The sequence below is a fragment of the Dendropsophus ebraccatus genome, chromosome 14 (genome assembly GCF_027789765.1).
Source record: "Dendropsophus ebraccatus isolate aDenEbr1 chromosome 14, aDenEbr1.pat, whole genome shotgun sequence".
Classification (NCBI taxonomy): Eukaryota; Metazoa; Chordata; class Amphibia; order Anura; family Hylidae; genus Dendropsophus; species Dendropsophus ebraccatus.
In genome coordinates, this window is record NC_091467.1 from 32,130,260 (window position 1) to 32,152,414 (window position 22,155).

Here is a 22,155-nt window from a genome sequence, read left to right on the forward strand (position 1 = left end):
GTGCTTTCAATCCACTCCTGGTTTTGGTTGCAATATGAGGACCACAATACTGACTGAAATATACGAAGTGTGAACCCAGCCTAATTATGTTTATTAAACTCTGGAATGTAGGTCCTTATTCAATGGCTACTCAGTGCATTTACTGTACATGTCTTTTGTATTCATACATGGGATTGTCTATAACTGTCCAACAGTAATCTGCAAGCATTGATGGGTTCCATTTACCCAGATACCTTAGGCTAGGTTCACACTGCGTTTTTTTCATCCGTTTTATGGAAGAAAAAAAACGGATGAAAAACGCATGCATTTTTCCATTCACTTCCATTATAAAAAAAAAACAAAAAAAAAACGAATCCGTTTTTTTAACTGACACAAAAGTAGTGTTAACACTACCTTTGTGTCCATTACAAAAAAACAGATCCGTTTTTTTTTTGTGTTTTTTTCTATAATGGAAGTCAATGGAAAAGCAGATCAAAACGGATGCACACAAATGCATCTGTTTTTTACATCCGTTTTTCGCAAAAAACGGGTGAAAAACACGGATAGCAAAAACGCAGTGTGAACCCAGCCTTATAACTCTTGGTCATTCTAAGATGATGCAATATACCAGTTGATGATGCAATACTTATGATGCAAACTTTTCCTAGTATTGTATCAAAGGCTGTGAGAAGTATAGAAAGTACGTCTATATCTTGAAAATTAGAGCCAATTTCAAAATTTGATTATCATTTTCGATCTCAGCACCCCAAAATTAGTTAAGGACAACTGTTTTCATGTCGGAACCTTTTTTGCTGTTGACTAGTGTAATCGGACGTGTAAATGCAGCGAACAATCAAGCGACAAGCGAGAAATCGTTCATTTTGATCTTTCAACATGTTCTCAAATAGTCGTTGATCGTTAGCAAAAAATTTGCAGATCGTTCCGTGTAAACATTCTTTCAACGATTTCACCCATGTGTGAGATAGGCTTAAGCGATCGCAAAACGATAGCAAAACGATTTCTCCATACGATGTATCGTTCCGTCTAAACGCTGTTCGTTATAAGAAAAACATTGTTCATTCAAAATCGTTAATCGTGCAATCGGGCGAATTATTGCTCCGTGTAAAAGTACCATTAGTCAGTGATTGGTTAACAGGCATTTCCTGTGTGTTCATTGGCAGAATAGGAAGCACTGGGATCAGGCACCATCAGAACAGCAGCAGCAGCAGCAGGGATTCAAGCAGGTGAGCATGTCTGGGCTGATTTTATTCATGACCTATCCAAAGGATAGGCCATCAATCGGAGCCAGCCAGCACCCCTTGCCAGAGTTGGTGGGGAGTGTTGGGTGTCATTACCCCATTAACCAAAATATAACAGTGGCTGTGAGAGACGTCATCCAGTGGTATCCCTCACCCATGGTCCACTATGCTATATCACACGTTATTTCTTGCTCTGTAAAGACTTGGATTAATTTGTAAAGCTTTGCTCTTGGCAGTCCAGGCACAATGGGAGTTGAAGATGTGAAAAAGTTTGACACCCATGCCGTATACTGCCTCCACCTGACTAAAGGACTCCTATGGAGACATTGGGGGACTGTGGTTTAAAGGGGTTATTAGTGATTAGAAAAGCATAGCTGCTTTCTTCCAGAAATAGCACCATTTCTGCCCACATGTCACTAAGTGAATGGAGCTGTGCTGTAATACCACACGCAACCTGAGGACAGGTGTGGTGCTGTTTTGAAAAGTAAGCAGCCATATTTTTCTAGCCGATAACTCCTTTAACAATCACGCACACTAAACATAAAAAAGCCCGGCCTTACTTGCATAAACAGATCCAGAGGCCTGAACCATAAGAGGTTGTTCACCATGACGGGAGATTTTAGGTTTCTAAATTGACCCCAGACCCATCTGTGATGGCACAGGCAGTCTTCAAACAAAATCAGGTTTACTTACTTTTTTACCAAATAAGTGAGCAAATCAGGCACTTTTAGGGTTAATGGATTAAGCATGTAGTGGTGCGTTTACACAGACAGATTTATCTGACAGATCTTTGAAGCCAAAACCAGGAACAGACTATAAACAGAAAACAGGTCATATAGGAAAGACTGGGATCTATCCTCTTTACAAATCCATTCCTGGCTTTGGCTTCCAAAATCTGTCAGATAAATCTTTCTGCGTAAACGCACCCTAAGGGCCCTTTTACACGGAAAGATTATCTGCCAAAGATTTGAAGCCAAAGCCAGGAATGGACTATAAACAGAGATCAGGTAATAAAGGAAAGCCTGAGATTTCTCCTCTTTTCAAATCCATTCCTGGTTTTGGCTTCAAATCTTTGGCAGATAATCTTTCTGTGTTAAAGGGCCCCAAGTCAGACACTGTATATGAATAACACATGGGGCTGGGGCTGGCTGCAATTAGCTCATAGACAGCCATAGTGCAGTCAATGCCCTGCAGACATGGAGTATATATACTGTGAAGAATGTGCTTATTTACCGCAGTTACATGGGCCTGTACACCCACAATGTAAACACTCATCACTGAGGGCATAACAATGAAATGAGATATGTCATCAATGTGTGATGGGGGCTGTCTGGAGCCTTTCTTTTATTTCCAAATTGGAAACTGAATGTGGCCCACGTCACATGGGCCAGATATACACGGCCAAATGCATACATCTCCCACCCTTAAAGGGAAAATAACACATTGCTTAAATCAAGACTTATTATTGTTAAACAATTTAAGGATTTGTGTAGTTTTTCAAATTTTTAAAATAATCCTAAAATCGTGCAGCTTTCATTCTGTCCACTAGGCTTAAATCTGAGATTTCCTTTTCGGTCTAGGGGGCTGGCCATGATCTGTACAGCCTTACAACAAAAGGTGACACCTGTAGATCACAAAAGACAATGGCTCAAGCTGACAGCTCAGCCTCTCCCTCCCTATAAAATGACCTCTGCACTGGTCACAGAGGTTACAGAGCATGCTTACAAATGTGTCCAATGCAAACAATAGGCTGTGGAGACGTTCAATGTGTCTACATCCATGAAGTTTAAAAGTAAAGTATGTCACTAGCTTTTAATAGATGATAAAAAACAACAACAATGTGTTTTAGTATCTGGCTCTAGTCAGGGAAATAAATGCAGGCGATACATTCCCTTTAACATGCACATGGCATATTGGTTGAACATGCGCGGTTATTGCTGCTGAGGGAATAACTTGCTGCCAGTTTAGAAAACCAGGTGCGGTGAACCATGATTTGTGTACACTCATACAAGCTTTAAAGTGACACAGTCATCCCCTTTTTGCATTCTGACTGCTCTACACAGGTGTAAAGGGCACATTTTGCAGTTTTCATACAATATTTTATATCATACATCATGGTGCTTGTTCCAGTAGAAAGTGATCTTTTATCATCGGCGGATTGTGCTACCTCAGCGGTTTAGGCTGGCCTGTTCCAATGTCAGTCTCTGAGGCGGGGCGTATGCGTCAATGACGCACACCTCTGTAGAGCAGTCATAATGCAAAAACGGGGTGATAGTGTCACTTTAAAGAGGTACTCCAGGCCGGGGGGTATTTTGGAGGATCGCCGGGGAAGGGGTGGAAATTAAAAACTGAGGTCACTTACCACCCCCGTTCCAGCGCCAATCAGCGGCCGTAGCTCAATGGCAGAGCTGGCTTGAGACGTCACGTCTCATGCTGCAGCTCTGACCAGGAAGCAGCCGCGAGACGGGAGTTCCGGGCGGTGCGATCCAGGCACTGGCGCTGGAACGGGGGTGGTAAGTGACCTCTGGCTTTGATTTCCACCCCTTCCCCAGCGATTGTCCAAAATACAGGAATAGGGAACCTTCGGCCCTGCATCTGTTGCAAAACTACAATTCCCATCATGCCTGGATAGACTAAGCTAAAGCTTTGGCTGATCAGGCATGATGGGAATTGTAGTTTTGCAACAGCTGCAGGGCCGAAGGTTCCCCATCCCTGCTTTAAGGTAAGCAAACATGATAAGAATTTCAGCACACTACTTGATTTGGGCTTGATCAGCTGACAACCTGCTTTGTATGAGGGGGGTGCCCCAATTCTCCCCAGTATATGACAAGGGAAAGAAGGATGGGACATGTTCCTTTATTCTTACAGCACATAAGCCAACTACAAAGCATATTCTCTAGTTACCACTCCCCATTACAAACATATGCACACAGGTAAAGTGTTAGGGGTATGGTATCATATGCTTCACCGATCATACACTTTAGTTTTTTCAAACCAGACAACCCATTTAGACAGACTGTATCTGCAAAAAAAAAGAAGAGAAAAACAACAACTTTCAAATCAACACATTTTAAACGTTGCCAGAGATTTGTAATTTACTTTCATAAAAAAAAAAAAATCTCCCATCTTCCAGTACTTATCACCTACTATATGTCCTGCAGGAGTGGTGTATTCTTTACAGTCTGACACAGTGCTCTCTGCTGCCACCTCTGTCCATGTCAGGAACTGTCAAGAGCAGCAGCAAATCAATATTGAAACTCTCCTGCTTTCCAGACTAGAAAGAGTACACCACTTCCTGCAGGACATCCAGCAGCTGATATGTACTGGTAGCATGAGAATTTTTAACAGAAGTAAATTACAAATCTCTGGTACTTTCCAGCACCAGTTGATGTGAAAGATTTTTTGCTGGGGTACCCCTTTAAGGCTTTTAATATACATCATGAAAACACCTACTGCAAAAAGCTGGAAAATAGAAGGCGTTTTATCATGCAATTGTTTAGAGTGAAGGAGTATTGGAGGTGAAGGCAGTAGGTAAAGGATGAACAGATGGAACCAGCAGGGACGGCTCATGAGGCCTGCTGAGTATAAATAAATTCCCTGTCTTCTAGTGCAACGTCTGGTACATACTGTACCATAGTAAGCAGCAAATAAATGCAGACAATTCTTCACACTTAATATAAAAGGAATATAGAAAAAAAACACAAAAATAGGATTGCAATTTTCTCTTTAGTGGCATCTGCTCTGACCAAAACTGGAAAAAAGGAGTAGTATAGAGCAGTCCCTATAGCAGCAGTCTGGTTGTACAGTATAGAGCAGTCCCTAAAGCAGCAGAGTGGTTGTACAGTATAGAGCAGTTCCTATAGCAGCAGTCTGGTTGTACAGTATAGAACAGTCCCTATAGCAGCAGAGTGGTTGTACAGTATAGAGCAGTCCCTATAGCAGCAGAGTGGTTGTACAGTATAGAGCAGTCCCTATAGCAGCAGACTGGTTGTACAGTATAGAGCAGTCCCTATAGCAGCAGAGTGGTTGTAGTGTATAGAGCAGTCCCTATAGCAGCAGAGTGGTTGTACAGTATAGAGCAGTCCCTATAGCAGCAGAGTGGTTGTACAGTATAGAGCAGTCCCTATAGCAGCAGTCTGGTTGTACAGTATAGAGCAGTCCCTATAGCAGCAGTCTGGTTGTACAGTATAGAGCAGTCCCTATAGCAGCAGTCTGGTTGTACAGTATAGAGCAGTCCCTATAGCAGCAGAGTGGTTGTACAGTATAGAGCAGTCCCTATAGCAGCAGTCTGGTTGTACAGTATAGAGCAGTCCCTATAGCAGCAGAGTGGTTGTACAGTATAGAGCAGTCCCTATAGCAGCAGTCTGGTTGTACAGTATAGAGCAGTCCCTATAGCAGCAGAGTGGTTGTACAGTATAGAGCAGTTCCTATAGCAGCAGTCTGGTTGTACAGTATAGAACAGTCCCTATAGCAGCAGAGTGGTTGTACAGTATAGAGCAGTCCCTATAGCAGCAGAGTGGTTGTACAGTATAGAGCAGTCCCTATAGCAGCAGTCTGGTTGTACAGTATATAACAGTCCCTATAGCAGCAGAGTGGTTGTAGTGTATAGAGCAGTCCCTATAGCAGCAGAGTGGTTGTACAGTATAGAGCAGTCCCTATAGCAGCAGAGTGGTTGTACAGTATAGAGCAGTCCCTATAGCAGCAGTCTGGTTGTACAGTATAGAGCAGTCCCTATAGCAGCAGTCTGGTTGTACAGTATAGAGCAGTCCCTATAGCAGCAGTCTGGTTGTACAGTATAGAGCAGTCCCTATAGCAGCAGAGTGGTTGTACAGTATAGAGCAGTCCCTATAGCAGCAGTCTGGTTGTACAGTATAGAGCAGTCCCTATAGCAGCAGAGTGGTTGTACAGTATAGAGCAGTCCCTATAGCAGCAGTCTGGTTGTACAGTATAGAGCAGTCCCTATAGCAGCAGTCTGGTTGTACAGTATAGAACAGTCCCTATAGCAGCAGAGTGGTTGTAGTGTATAGAGCAGTCCCTATAGCAGCAGTCTGGTTGTACAGTATAGAGCAGTCCCTATAGCAGCAGTCTGGTTGTACAGTATAGAGCAGTCCCTATAGCAGCAGTCTGGTTGTACAATATAGAGCAGTCCCTATAGCAGCAGTCTGGTTGTACAATATAGAGCAGTCCCTATAGCAGCAGTCTGGTTGTACAGTATAGAGCAGTCCCTATAGCAGCAGTCTGGTTGTACAGTATAGAACAGTCCCTATAGCAGCAGTCTGGTTGTACAGTATAGAGCAGTCCCTATAGCAGCAGAGTGGTTGTACAGTATAGAGCAGTCCCTATAGCAGCAGTCTGGTTGTACAGTATAGAGCAGTCCCTATAGCAGCAGTCTGGTTGTACAGTACAGAGCAGTCCCTATAGCAGCAGTCTGGTTGTACAGTATAGAACAGTCCCTATAGCAGCAGTCTGGTTGTACAGTATAGAGCAGTCCCTATAGCAGCAGTCTGGTTGTACAGTATAGAACAGTCCCTATAGCAGCAGAGTGGTTGTAGTGTATAGAGCAGTCCCTATAGCAGCAGTCTGATTGTACAGTATAGAGCAGTCCCTATAGCAGCAGTCTGGTTGTACAGTATAGAGCAGTCCCTATAGCAGCAGTCTGGTTGTACAATATAGAGCAGTCCCTATAGCAGCAGTCTGGTTGTACAGTATAGAGCAGTCCCTATAGCAGCAGTCTGGTTGTACAGTATAGAGCAGTCCCTATAGCAGCAGAGTGGTTGTACAGTATAGAGCAGTCCCTATAGCAGCAGTCTGGTTGTACAGTATAGAGCAGTCCCTATAGCAGCAGAGTGGTTGTACAGTATAGAGCAGTCCCTATAGCAGCAGTCTGGTTGTACAGTATAGAACAGTCCCTATAGCAGCAGAGTGGTTGTAGTGTATAGAGCAGTCCCTATAGCAGCAGTCTGGTTGTACAGTATAGAGCAGTCCCTATAGCAGCAGTCTGGTTGTACAGTATAGAGCAGTCCCTATAGCAGCAGTCTGGTTGTACAATATAGAGCAGTCCCTATAGCAGCAGTCTGGTTGTACAGTATAGAGCAGTCCCTATAGCAGCAGAGTGGTTGTACAGTATAGAGCAGTCCCTATAGCAGCAGAGTGGTTGTACAGTATAGAGCAGTCCCTATAGCAGCAGTCTGGTTGTACAGTATAGAGCAGTCCCTATAGCAGCAGTCTGGTTGTACAATATAGAGCAGTCCCTATAGCAGCAGTCTGGTTGTACAGTATAGAGCAGTCCCTATAGCAGCAGTCTGGTTGTACAGTATAGAGCAGTCCCTATAGCAGCAGAGTGGTTGTACAGTATAGAGCAGTCCCTATAGCAGCAGTCTGGTTGTACAGTATAGAGCAGTCCCTATAGCAGCAGAGTGGTTGTACAGTATAGAGCAGTCCCTATAGCAGCAGTCTGGTTGTACAGTATAGAGCAGTCCCTATAGCAGCAGTCTGGTTGTACAGTATAGAGCAGTCCCTATAGCAGCAGTCTGGTTGTACAGTATAGAGCAGTCCCTATAGCAGCAGAGTGGTTGCTGCTATAGGGACTGCTCTATACTGTACAACCACTCTGCTGCTATAGGGACTGCTCTATACTGTACAACCAGACTGCTGCTATAGGGACTGCTCTATACTGTACAACCAGACTGCTGCTATAGGGACTGTTCTATACTGTACAACCAGACTGCTGCTATAGGGACTGCTCTATACACTACAACCACTCTGCTGCTATAGGGACTGCTCTATACTGTACAACCAGACTGCTGCTATAGGGACTGCTCTATACACTACAACCACTCTGCTGCTATAGGGACTGCTCTATACTGTACAGAGTGGTTGTACAGTATAGAGCAGTCCCTATAGCAGCAGTCTGGTTGTACAGTATAGAGCAGTCCCTATAGCAGCAGTCTGGTTGTACAGTATAGAGCAGCCCCTATAGCAGCAGAGTGGTTGTACAGTATAGAGCAGTCCCTATAGCAGCAGTCTGGTTGTACAGTATAGAACAGTCCCTATAGCAGCAGTCTGGTTGTACAGTATAGAGCAGTCCCTATAGCAGCAGTCTGGTTGTACAGTATAGAACAGTCCCTATAGCAGCAGTCTGGTTGTACAGTATAGAGCAGTCCCTATAGCAGCAGAGTGGTTGTACAGTATAGAGCAGTCCCTATAGCAGCAGTCTGGTTGTACAGTATAGAACAGTCCCTATAGCAGCAGAGTGGTTGTAAAGTATAGAGCAGTCCCTATAGCAGCAGTCTGGTTGTACAGTATAGAACAGTCCCTATAGCAGCAGAGTGGTTGTACAGTATAGAGCAGTCCCTATAGCAGCAGTCTGGTTGTACAGTATAGAGCAGTCCCTATAGCAGCAGTCTGGTTGTAGTGTATAGAGCAGTCCCTATAGCAGCAGTCTGGTTGTACAGTATAGAGCAGTCCCTATAGCAGCAGTCTGGTTGTACAGTATAGAGCAGTCCCTATAGCAGCAGAGTGGTTGTAGTGTATAGAGCAGTCCCTATAGCAGCAGTCTGGTTGTACAGTATAGATCAGTCCCTATAGCTGCAGAGTGGTTGTAGTGTATAGAGCAGTCCCTATAGCAGCAGTCTGGTTGTAGTGTATAGAGCAGTCCCTATAGCAGCAGTCTGGTTGTACAGTATAGAGCAGTCCCTATAGCAGCAGTCTGGTTGTACAGTATAGAGCAGTCCCTATAGCAGCAGTCTGGTTGTACAGTATAGAGCAGTCCCTAAGTGGTTGTAGTGTATAGAGCAGTCCCTATAGCAGCAGTCTGGTTGTAGTGTATAGAGCAGTCCCTATAGCAGCAGTCTGGTTGTACAGTATAGAGCAGTCCCTATAGCAGCAGTCTGGTTGTACAGTATAGAGCAGTCCCTATAGCAGCAGTCTGGTTGTAGTGTATAGAGCAGTCCCTATAGCAGCAGTCTGGTTGTAGTGTATAGAGCAGTCCGTATAGCAGCAGTCTGGTTGTAGTGTATACAGCAGTCCCTATAGCAGCAGTCTGGTTGTAGTGTATAGAGCAGTCCCTATAGCAGCAGTCTGGTTGTACAGTATAGAGCAGTCCCTATAGCAGCAGAGTGGTTGTAGTGTATAGAGCAGTCCCTATAGCAGCAGTCTGGTTGTACAGTATAGAGCAGTCCCTATAGCAGCAGTCTGGTTGTACAGTATAGAGCAGTCCCTATAGCAGCAGAGTGGTTGTACAGTATAGAGCAGTCCCTATAGCAGCAGAGTGGTTGTACAGTATAGAGCAGTCCCTATAGCAGCAGTCTGGTTGTACAGTATAGAGCAGTCCCTATAGCAGCAGTCTGGTTGTACTGTATAGAGCAGTCCCTATAGCAGCAGAGTGGTTGTAGTGTATAGAGCAGTCCCTATAGCAGCAGTCTGGTTGTACAGTATAGATCAGTCCCTATAGCTGCACAGTGGTTGTAGTGAATAGAGCAGTCCCTATAGCAGCAGTCTGGTTGTACAGTATAGAGCAGTCCCTATAGCAGCAGAGTGGTTGTAGTGTATAGAGCAGTCCCTATAGCAGCAGTCTGGTTGTACAGTATAGAGCAGTCCCTATAGCAGCAGTCTGGTTGTACAGTATAGAGCAGTCCCTATAGCAGCAGAGTGGTTGTACAGTATAGAGCAGTCCCTATAGCAGCAGAGTGGTTGTACAGTATAGAGCAGTCCCTATAGCAGCAGTCTGGTTGTACAGTATAGAGCAGTCCCTATAGCAGCAGTCTGGTTGTACTGTATAGAGCAGTCCCTATAGCAGCAGAGTGGTTGTAGTGTATAGAGCAGTCCCTATAGCAGCAGTCTGGTTGTACAGTATAGATCAGTCCCTATAGCTGCACAGTGGTTGTAGTGTATAGAGCAGTCCCTATAGCAGCAGTCTGGTTGTAGTGTATAGAGCAGTCCCTATAGCAGCAGTCTGGTTGTACAGTATAGAGCAGTCCCTATAGCAGCAGTCTGGTTGTACAGTATAGAGCAGTCCCTATAGCAGCAGTCTGGTTGTACAGTATAGAGCAGTCCCTATAGCAGCAGTCTGGTTGTAGTGTATAGAGCAGTCCCTATAGCAGCAGTCTGGTTGTACAGTATAGAGCAGTCCCTATAGCAGCAGAGTGGTTGTAGTGTATAGAGCAGTCCCTATAGCAGCAGTCTGGTTGTACAGTATAGAGCAGTCCCTATAGCAGCAGTCTGGTTGTACAGTATAGAGCAGTCCCTATAGCAGCAGAGTGGTTGTACAGTATAGACCAGTCCCTATAGCAGCAGAGTGGTTGTACAGTATAGAGCAGTCCCTATAGCAGCAGTCTGGTTGTACAGTATAGAGCAGTCCCTATAGCAGCAGTCTGGTTGTACAGTATAGAGCAGTCCCTATAGCAGCAGTCTGGTTGTACAGTATAGAGCAGTCCCTATAGCAGCAGAGTGGTTGTAGTGTATAGAGCAGTCCCTATAGCAGCAGTCTGGTTGTACAGTATAGAGCAGTCCCTATAGCAGAAGAGTGGTTGTAGTGTATAGAGCAGTCCCTATAGCAGCAGAGTGGTTGTAGTGTATAGAGCAGTCCCTATAGCAGCAGTCTGGTTGTACAGTACAGAGCAGTCCCTATAGCAGCAGTCTGGTTGTACAGTATAGAACAGTCCCTATAGCAGCAGTCTGGTTGTACAGTATAGAGCAGTCCCTATAGCAGCAGTCTGGTTGTACAGTATAGAGCAGTCCCTATAGCAGCAGTCTGGTTGTACAGTATAGAGCAGTCCCTATAGCAGCAGTCTGGTTGTACAGTATAGAGCAGTCCCTATAGCAGCAGAGTGGTTGTACAGTATAGAGCAGTCCCTATAGCAGCAGTCTGGTTGTACAGTATAGAGCAGTCCCTATAGCAGCAGTCTGGTTGTACAGTATATAACAGTCCCTATAGCAGCAGAGTGGTTGTAGTGTATAGAGCAGTCCCTATAGCAGCAGAGTGGTTGTACAGTATAGAGCAGTCCCTATAGCAGCAGAGTGGTTGTACAGTATAGAGCAGTCCCTATAGCAGCAGTCTGGTTGTACAGTATAGAGCAGTCCCTATAGCAGCAGTCTGGTTGTACAGTATAGAGCAGTCCCTATAGCAGCAGAGTGGTTGTACAGTATAGAGCAGTCCCTATAGCAGCAGTCTGGTTGTACAGTATAGAGCAGTCCCTATAGCAGCAGTCTGGTTGTACAGTATAGAACAGTCCCTATAGCAGCAGAGTGGTTGTAGTGTATAGAGCAGTCCCTATAGCAGCAGAGTGGTTGTACAGTATAGAGCAGTCCCTATAGCAGCAGAGTGGTTGTACAGTATAGAGCAGTCCCTATAGCAGCAGTCTGGTTGTACAGTATAGAACAGTCCCTATAGCAGCAGTCTGGTTGTACAGTATAGAGCAGTCCCTATAGCAGCAGTCTGGTTGTAGTGTATAGAGCAGTCCCTATAGCAGCAGTCTGGTTGTACAGTATAGAGCAGTCCCTATAGCAGCAGTCTGGTTGTACAGTATAGAGCAGTCCCTATAGCAGCAGTCTGGTTGTACAGTATAGAGCAGTCCCTATAGCAGCAGTCTGGTTGTACAATATAGAGCAGTCCCTATTGCAGCAGTCTGGTTGTACAGTATAGAGCAGTCCCTATAGCAGCAGAGTGGTTGTACAGTATAGAGCAGTCCCTATAGCAGCAGTCTGGTTGTACAGTATAGAACAGTCCCTATAGCAGCAGAGTGGTTGTAGTGTATAGAGCAGTCCCTATAGCAGCAGTCTGGTTGTACAGTATAGAGCAGTCCCTATAGCAGCAGTCTGGTTGTACAATATAGAGCAGTCCCTATAGCAGCAGTCTGGTTGTACAGTATAGAGCAGTCCCTATAGCAGCAGAGTGGTTGTACAGTATAGAGCAGTCCCTATAGCAGCAGTCTGGTTGTACAGTATAGAACAGTCCCTATAGCAGCAGAGTGGTTGTAGTGTATAGAGCAGTCCCTATAGCAGCAGTCTGGTTGTACAGTATAGAGCAGTCCCTATAGCAGCAGAGTGGTTGTACAGTATAGAGCAGTCCCTATAGCAGCATTCTGGTGTCTGTCACTTCAATGGCAAGAATAGCGCTGCATGATGCATTATTATTTTTCTTGAGGTTTTTGTCATTGCTGTTGCAAAGAAAATTTTTATTTTGTTATACAGTCAAGGAACAGAGCTGTCACCTGATGGCTGCTATCTCAGGCGCACGGCGAACATTACCCACCTCTGGTTAAATCTTTACCTAATAAGAATTCTCTCAATACCAGCACAAACTAATATTTCAAAAACTTTAGCAAATGAACAATATAATGTAGCCTTAGGCTATGTTCACACTACATAAGTTTGGTAATAATCATGGCAGTTGTAACAATGGCCGTGATTACTACGGAACTTATGTAGTGCTGTCCTCTAAGGAATCCTGGCCGGAGTGTATACACATAGTATACACTCCGGCCGGGATTCCTAGTGGTGCAGCAAGAAACTGTCAGTTTTCTGAACCTGTCAGTTCACACAATGGAGCGTGCAGCTCCGGCGCGCGCTCCATTGTGTGCAAAGGGGAATTTAGATGCGGGTGCACACGGATGCGCCCGCATCCGAATTAAGCAGCAGTGAAGATCATCTGGCAGTACTGGCTGGGATGACCTTCTCTGACACCGGCCGTTCCGTGACCCGGCTGGGTCACAAATCGGCCGGTGTCTTGCCACATGGGAACATGGTCTTATGGCGTTACATGACAAGGCATGAATAAAAAACAATAAAACTATATTTTGCAGAAGGCATAAAAGCATGAAGTCTGATACAAGGCCTACCTTGGAAACCGTGATCCAGGTGGTGTTCTTTAGACTCTGCACCTCCCTCCATGCACAGCACAAATCCTAACAGAGACACAAAAAAAGAGAGAAATGAAATGTTGATTTTTCTGGCACTCGGTCCCCTCCCTCTCTGTTCTCTACACCTGTTTTGAATAATTTCATCAAGAAACAATGGGTCTCATTTAATGCAAATTCTCTGCATGGCGCTGAGTCTCGGCATTCCTACAGTCATTGCAGAGTTTTTCCTTTCCACACCATCTCGAAAAACGAACTGCTACTAAAAGTGACACATACAAAGTCTGCAATGTGCTACAGACCCAGCATGGGACCCAGGAGCGTATGTTCAGACTGTATATTCGCCTTTTTTTGTTTCAAGTACAAAAATAAAAAATAAAAAAATAAAAAAGAGAATGAAATCCACCAACCTGAAAAAGCACTAGAACAAAGTAATAAAAGTACACCGAAGCCAAATAACTATTCGCTATCGACTCAAGGCAGCTTCCAAAAAGGCTGCCAGAGAAGTACAAAGACCTTGATCAAATTTTCTTTTTTACAAAATAAATCGAAACAAATGGCTGGTTGTCAGTGGGAATAGCATGTTTTCTTACATATCACTTCGCGTTTTGCAATGTGCGGCGTTCAACCTGCTTTCAGTAGTACATGAATCTAAATGGCCAGTTTCACCCGCTAGATCGTTTCACCACGTTTTCATGTCGGCTAATCGTTGTCTTCTATTACATTCTATATAATAGTTTAGTGTAATAGGGCCTTTAGTTGGGGCTACGGGCTGTAGCTAGTATAGCCTTCACTTGAATGGGATTTAGCTTTAATATAGACACAGCCAATAGCCCAGTTTCTGGAGCAACATAACCATTTTTTCCACTCTCATACACAGAAATAAGAATAGTGTCTACCAAGCTGTAATGGGCTCCAGATGTATCATGCAGCACCATCTTAATACATTTGGCACTTGTGGTGCCAAAATAAATGACTCACTTCTTTTGTAAAAAAATGGAATTCTTACAACACAAATGATATATGTGCTCTCTCTCTCTAGTGTTTCTTCCACAGGATTTTACCTCAGCACTCAGTACACTGTGAGGGCATATTCACACACAGCAATGTAACAGTTACACTAATCACAATGGAGGTGTTTTAGCTCTAATCACATGGATTTCAGGAAGACACGTTCATATGAATGGGGAAGCCCCAGAAACTTGTGCAAATATACCGTTGGAGCACATTCACATGTACCAGTCGTGTTACAATTTATTGCCATTACTATTGCAAAAGAAATGAAAATTGTTACTTTTTTTCTGTGCAAAATTTCGTATATATTCTTGTCTGAATCCGCTAATATCACAGCATAACGTACTGCTTCACAATCACAAACCACTGCCTACACTTAGGGTCCTATTAGACAAAGTGACGATAAAATTGCAAATGAGAGCTACCTGAAATCATTCACCATATTGTACAGACAGGGGCGTAGCTAATGTCTCCTGGGCCCTGGTGCAAGAAGTCAACTTGGGGACCCCCCTTTCTCAACCAAGCGATGCTGTTGCTGTGTATATATATTTACCAAGACTGATATTACCAATAATACCAGTACATAGGAAGGAAATATTATCACCATACATAATACCGCCATACTGTTACAGATCAAATCCAGTATACTAACACTACAGCTGTTACTGAATAACCCACTGTACACAGATCACTATCACCTTATCCAGTCATATAGAGGTGGACGCAGCTCTACAAAGGTTTATATACGCCACATACATTACAGCGCAGTTATATTTAGTGACTCACAGGGGACGTGTTCTCTGATCGGAGTTCTTCCTTTTTCATCTTTTCCATATGTCCTGGGCCATTATGAGAACTTCTCAGAGCCACAAATCCACAGAATCTGCCCGACAGACATATTAGGCTCCTCACTCTGGCACTATCCTCATCTATATACACACTGCACATCTGTATTGGCCCCTTTACACCCTCGTTTAGTGGATAGGCTGACTCTATGTGACCCCCTTATAGTATATGCCCCCCCTCTGAGTAGACCACTATAGTACATGCATCCCTCTGTGCATGCCCTATTGTATATGCCCCCCGTGTAGATGCCCCCTAGGAGGCGCGCAAGCCTCCCATAGACTGTCATGACAGGGAGGCTGGTGGCATTCTTCCGCTACTTTTGCTCTGTGTGCACGGGGCCTAACAATGATTTTGGTGTCAGCACAAAATCAACGATCAATGGCACGATTGATTTCTCGTTGATCGTTGCCTGCATTTACGCAAAATGGCCATCATTTAAATTTAAATTATATAACTAATATTTTACGTGATAATCGTCCTGTTAGTGGTAAATACTTAACATGGTAGCATTTACACATGAATGGAGGTCCCCTGTCCCAAGTGAATGCAGCAGCAATGTGTATGCTCAGACAGCACTCCATTTACTGGCCATGTCAATGAAAGTTGCATAAAGAATAAATGGCTGGACATACATGCTGCTGCTACTTTCAAATGGGTTGGCTCCGGTTCTTAAAGTTCTTGCACACTAAGGAAATTGCGCGGATAAGCTCCAGCAGATTCCGTGCACTCGCCCCCCTGCAGTCTGAAGGGAATCCCAGCTGGAGTGTATACACATAGTATACACTCAGTCCAGGATCCCTAGTGGCTGCACAAAAAACTGACATGTCAGTTTTGTGCAGCTGCTATTCATTGAATAGCGGCCGCACAAGCCTGACAGGTCACACAATGGAGAGTCAGCTATGGTGAATTGGGATGCGGGCGCACACGGATGCGCCTGCATCCCAATTCAGCAGAAATGCAGATCTTCACGGACACCAGCCTTTCTGTGACCCGGCCGGTGTTTCACGTAGTGTGAACCCTGCGTTTACACAGATTTATCTGACAGATTTTTCAAGCCAAAGCCAGAGATGGATTTGAAAAGAGGAGAAATCTCAGTCCTTTATGATCTGTTCCCTGTTCATAATCTGTTCCTGGCTTTGGTTTCAAAACTCTGTCAGATAAATCTCTCTGTGTAAACACACCATAAAGAAAGACTATCAGTAGAGTTATCAAAGGGGTAATCTAGTTTTCCTGGAAACATCCTTCTATTCATGAGGAGATCACTGAATCAAGTTCAGGAAAAAAACACAGGCTACACATTAGAGGCCTATAAAGCCTACTCCACTATCCATCTATAACAGGAATTCTAGGCATTCAGGTATGTGGATGAGTGATTGTGAGTGATGACTAGTGGTGGTCTGTAACAGCATTCAGTCAGGATCATCCCCCAGAGCGGACTCACAAGGAGAGCGTGCGGAGTTCTCTCATGGCCTATAGGTTGTAATATGAATGAAAACATTTCGGGACGGGCATGTTTAATAGCAATATTTTTCTTTTCCACATGCATAAATCACACAGAGAGTTTATTTTACAGGACTGTCAGGAAAACACAGAATATAAGATCTATTCAGAAGAAGCAAAGGGCTGGCTGAGTACTGAACTTTCCCGTCACTATCTGGAAGGCAACGAACCACAAAGACCTGTCATGGTCTATTTCCTTTCACATTCTTCCCTTAGTAATAATAGTTTTATTAAAGTAGACTATCTACCTTACCCAATATAAATCACATACTCCACATGCTACTGGTTTATTCCCATAGGAAACCTGACAGAACTGTCTTTGATAAGAAGAGAGTAACCATTACAATACAAATACAGAACAAATGGAAGTGATACACACATACTCCAAACAGAAGGTATTTTTATATTTTTTGCCATTTTACTGAAGTGCTTTAGATCAGTGCTGCAAACATGTACACCATGATCCTATAAGGTACCTATATGCTTAAATAAAAAAAGTTGACTGAACTCACCGAGTTCAGCAAACTGCATAGGGTATGGGGTGATCGCTAGTATCAGGGGTGGGAAAGGGCGGATATGTTGGAATCATTGGCTGACCCTATTGTTCTGGAAGAGATAAGCTGCCGCCAGAGCTGTCTAATTGTGGCTTACTTCTTCTCCATAAAAAAAATGCATGAACGATCAGCGGTGTTGAACATTCGGGTGGGGAGATCGGGAGAGATAGTTGTAGGCCAAGTGAGCATTAAGCAACAGCTATGGAAAGTGTATGGCCAGCCTAAAGGACTGTTCCACTGAGGTCCTATGTATAAGACATGCCCAGTTCTTTAAAACCTTGAGCCCCACTGTACCTCTGTTTGCCCCCAAGCTCTACTGGATGACCTCTATGGCAGTATTAGACTCCGTTCACATGGAGCAAAACTGGTGGAATTCTGCCAGCCTTCCTGTCATAATGGTAGTCTATGGGAGGCTTGCTCACCTCCTCCTCTCAGCGCTGAAGAATGGACATGTCCATTCTTCTGCGCGGAGAGAGGAGGCGAATCAGCTTCCCATAGACTGCCATTATGACAGGGAGGCTGGCGAGATTCCTCGGCAAAGAATTCCGCCGTGGAATTCCTCCAGTTATGCTCCGTGTGAATGGAGCCTTAGGGTCAGTATTTTTTATCAGTATTTGTAAGCCAAGACCAGCTAAGAAATCAGAGAAAATTACAAAGCTCTGTCTTTGTGACTCATTACTACCCTTCCATACCTATGCAAAATACTATGGGGTAAAACCTTGTGGAGCCATTCTCCCTAAGGCTTTGTTCACACAACGTCAAAAATAGAGAAAAGACGGCCGATTTTGATATAAAAAAAGTCTGTTATTGCTGTGATTTAACTGACTGCAATGGCAATGCATTTAAGTCAATGGAAAGACGGACGTCCAATTAACACAATGTATTGAATAACAGACGTTTTTACCGCAGGGGTCAAAATAATGAACATGATCATTATTTTCGGACGTCTTTTGCAAGCAGCGGACGTTGTTTACACACAGTTTTTCTTTTTTCACCGTTTCTCAGTTTTAACTTTTACATTCAAAGTAATTTTCAATAGAGACACACTTAAAGAGCAATTAGTAACCAAGCTAGAATAATGTACCAGCAGCAGTCATTGCAAGGTGAGGCCAGGCAGCTAAGTGACGTCTGTTATTTTAAAATCAAAATGACAGACGTCATTTTAAACGGAGCAAAAAACGTTGTGTGAACAGAGCCTAAAAGTGGGAAAATTATTGGGAAAATTATTCCATACGCGAACCTCCTGTTCCCATCCACAATCCTGAGTTATGCTACTCCTCAAACTTCTACTGTAAGTGAGGACATTATTTCTTAAAGTCTTGTCTGTTTCTAAAACTTTTAACCATATGGGTAGGATGCAAATCAGCCCATCTCCCCAGACATTGCTGCTAGCTATCGGCTCTGTTCTGGTACATGGAACTTCAATTGCACTGAAGACAGATGGAGCCATTTCCCAATCCCCTCTTTCTACATCTGCTCAGGGAATACTACTTCTTTATTTGTTTAAGAAAGCATCCTTATGTCTTCCTTACAACAAGAAGCATAGGCACACTGCAAATCTATGCATCGGGTACAAGAGCTGGTTTTCTAGGATGTAGGAACACAGGGTATATGATGACATCAAGTAATGAGATTAAGTAAAATTGTATAGATGTGGCCTACGTATAAACAACTAGTGTTAAGGCTGGGTTCACACTGAGTTTTTGCAGTCCGTTTAAACAGATCGGTTTTAAAATGTTACCTTTAACCTACAGAAAAAACGTAAACAACCATATTTTTGATTATGCAAAAAAATTTAAAGTTTTAAAGATTTTTTTTTTTAAATAATCGAAGTCATTGGAAAAACAGATACAAATGGATGCACACAATTTGAATCCACAGTGGGAACCCGGCCTAAGATTATTATTAATTTTATCTGTTTGTATCACACTACATTTATTCTATTCTAAATCTAACCAGGGCTCCAGATGGCAACCAAAATGGTCGCCAATGCAACTGACATCTTGCAAATGGCGCCCAGATTTATTAATCTGGGCGCCATTTGCGACTGGCCCCGGCGGGGCGCTCTCTTTAAGGACTTCCGCCTTCCGCACGCTGCGCCGAATCCAATGAATGACGGACGTGCTGGATGACGTGTGCGGGGACACGCTTCTCCAGTGACGTCATCCAGCACGTCCGTCATTCATTGGACGGACGGCCACAGAGGCGCCACACTCCTCCAGCGCCTCTCTCCCGCCTCTCCTCACCCGGCGGTTCTTCAAGTTCACCCCAGCGGCACCAAGCTTAGATAGTGGGTGAGTACAACCGGAGGGACGGCAGGGGTGGTGGCCGGCCAGTAATGTGTGTGGGGGGACCGCGGCCTGGGCGGGGGATTGGTAGTGTGTCTGTTGTGATGGCGGCCAGGTGCGGTAGTCAGTGCGTGTGGGGTGCGAGGGGGGGGTATGTATAGACTGCACAGTACCACTTCCCTCAGTGTCTGTATATATAGACTGCACAGTACCACTTCCCTCAGTGTCTGTATGTATAGACTGCACAGTACCACTTTCCTCAGTGTCTGTATGTATATACACTGCACAGTATCACTTCCCTCAGTGTCTGTATGTATATACACTGCACAGTACCACTTCCCTCAGTGTGTGTGTGTGTATGTATACACTGCACAGTACCACTTCCCATATACATTGCCACAGGGGCTATAGGTCATCGGCTGCCGGGGCCTATATATATATATATTGATCATTGCCGGTAAGATGGCAGCTGGCTGAGGGAACACACCGGCAGCAGGGGGGTATATGATTGTCAAGTTGCAAGTTTCCATGTTGAACGTTTTCAAACTAAGAAAAGAAAGAATCTAAAGGAGGATGCTGCCGTGGCCTCTGCACACAGTAAGTCCCATTTAACATAACATTAATTTTACATGTTTTAAAATGTTGGCGACCAAATATTCTATTTGGCGCCTAAATTTTTCAGGTTAGGAGCCAATGGCTCCTAGGTAAATTTTTTAGTCTGGAGCCCTGCTAACGCTTACGAAAACCATTGGAAACCTGTGACTATCCTACCCCCACCCCAGCGAGTGTTACCATCCCTGTGCTATGCTGTCCGTCCCGTTCTACATGTGTCACGGAAAGGCTTGTGTGTCAATACTACAGTTATGCGGCCACTGACACATTGCTGACAGATAGGATTTGTGTCTTGGTCAATAAGAAAACGATGAAATATTTTTGTTAAGTTTAAGAAACTTTCTATTGTAAAATGTAGACAACTGCAAGAGAAATCTGAGCCAACAAAATATATTCTCACTAAAGACGGTAATATATTCCTGGCAGTGACCCCCTTCCCTTGAATAAAGGCCCTATTCCACGGAACGATTATCGTTCATAAACTCGCTCCAACGACCGCTCGTTAACGATAATCGCTTCGTGGAATTGGTGTAAACGAGCGAACGACAAAGGCAAAATCGTTATACTGCCGTTCAAAATTGTTTTTCAGCATGTCGAAGAAAAGTCGTTGGTCTTTGGAAGATAATTCGCTAATCGGTTCGTAAAATTAGAAATCTTTCAGTCGTTCGTAAAAAGGTTTGAAAAAAAAAAAAAAGTAGGTGTGTCGTATGGTCATGATCACCCCGGCGAACATTTTAAACGACCATGTAACGACCGCAAAATAATCGTTACACTACATATATCGTTCACGTTATGTGTTATCGTTCGCTAAAAAAAAATCCTTTAGTCATCGTTAACGAGCGGTCGTTGGAGTGAGTTTATGAACGATAATCGTTCCGTGGAATAGGGGTATAAAGGAGGAGGCATACTGCTTGGTTTAAATCCTCCGACACCCCTGCCTCCAATGAAGACCAAGCAGGAAAACAAAGCCAAGTGGGTACTTACCACTCTATATGGCCGCACTTATCAGCTCTAGTCCTCAGGTCAAGGTTTTTTTTGTTTTTTTTTTTTGTAAGATTTTCAATAGTTTTACAGGTAAATTATAAGAAGTGACTTAGGAAATGCTTCAAGTGTTCTCTCGATGGGATACTCTCAAATCATAACTTATTGGGAGTTACTTGAGGATAGTAGAGACAAAGCCATAGACAGAAGTATCTAACTAATGCATTGCCAGAGGAGCAGGGAACAAGGAGCAAGTGAGCGCTGATTTGACAGATCGGCGCCCGCTTGCTCCTCCTGGTCGGCTGTGTAATAGCGATTTTTAACAATTAACAATAAATGATCACAATTAAGACTCTTTATTGTTTACCTGAAATAATTACTACAATTGTTTACTCCATCTGATCCCAACAAAGGAAGGAACAATGCGGAAGTACTCTAAACAATTAGCGAACGAATGAGGATTTACAGCAAATAAATGTGGAATTACAGCAAACGACTAACAAAGATTTTAGGTTCAAATCTAAATCTAAATGATCAACGACACATGAACGATTTTTCGATCCTTGCCTGCAATTACACAGGACAATTATCGTTTTAATTCAAACGTTATAACAGTTTTCCGCATGATAATCGTCCCGTGTAATAGGGCTTTATTTATGGGTACTGCACTTATTTAATAGCGCATAGTGAATAGTTGATTTTCAGGTAGTAAACTAAAAGTATTTAGTATGTACTAAATATCTAACTTTATGACTAGTGACCCTTTAAATTGACTCAGCAACTCCTCTGCAGAACAAATAAGAAGCCACATAGAAGGGCTGAGCACCATAACTCTGCATACTGTAAAACCAGAGTAAAAATAAACATTGCTCTAAAATAGAATGTTCTGGATGGTTCAGCCACAAAAAATATATTTGGAGGAAAAAAATAGATTTACATCAAGAAGAAGAGCCCCAAACCCAAACAACAGCACCAACATCTGATCCTGATTTACGCAAAGGAAAAAAAAAAATCAAGAGGGAGAGCACATTCCAGGAAGGAGCGCATTTATACTGCACTAGCATGCAATCCATTAGGACTAGACCTACTGCACCTAGCGGGTTACAGCTGGAAACACATGCAGCTTTAGGCATAACAATTGCATTTCTGAATAATTTTGCAATCTCTGTAAGGACAGAGGAAGACGACCGCTGACAAATTACTAGACTCTGGATAAGACATGCAACAGGCCTCACAACTCCAATGAAACATACACTGGCACATCAAC

At 43.6% G+C, this 22,155-nt stretch overlaps 1 protein-coding gene across 3 annotated transcripts in view; it reads right to left on the minus strand.

The window, feature by feature from the left end:
• The window catches only part of TANC2 (tetratricopeptide repeat, ankyrin repeat and coiled-coil containing 2), a 355,778-nt gene that overhangs the window by 238,530 nt on the left and 95,093 nt on the right, over positions 1 to 22,155 (minus strand). For all 3 annotated transcript variants that reach the window (XM_069953551.1, XM_069953549.1, XM_069953550.1), the window contains exon 2: positions 13,076 to 13,141. The gene's annotated coding sequence lies outside the window, so the exon portion shown is untranslated. The remainder of the gene's footprint in view (positions 1 to 13,075; positions 13,142 to 22,155) is intronic.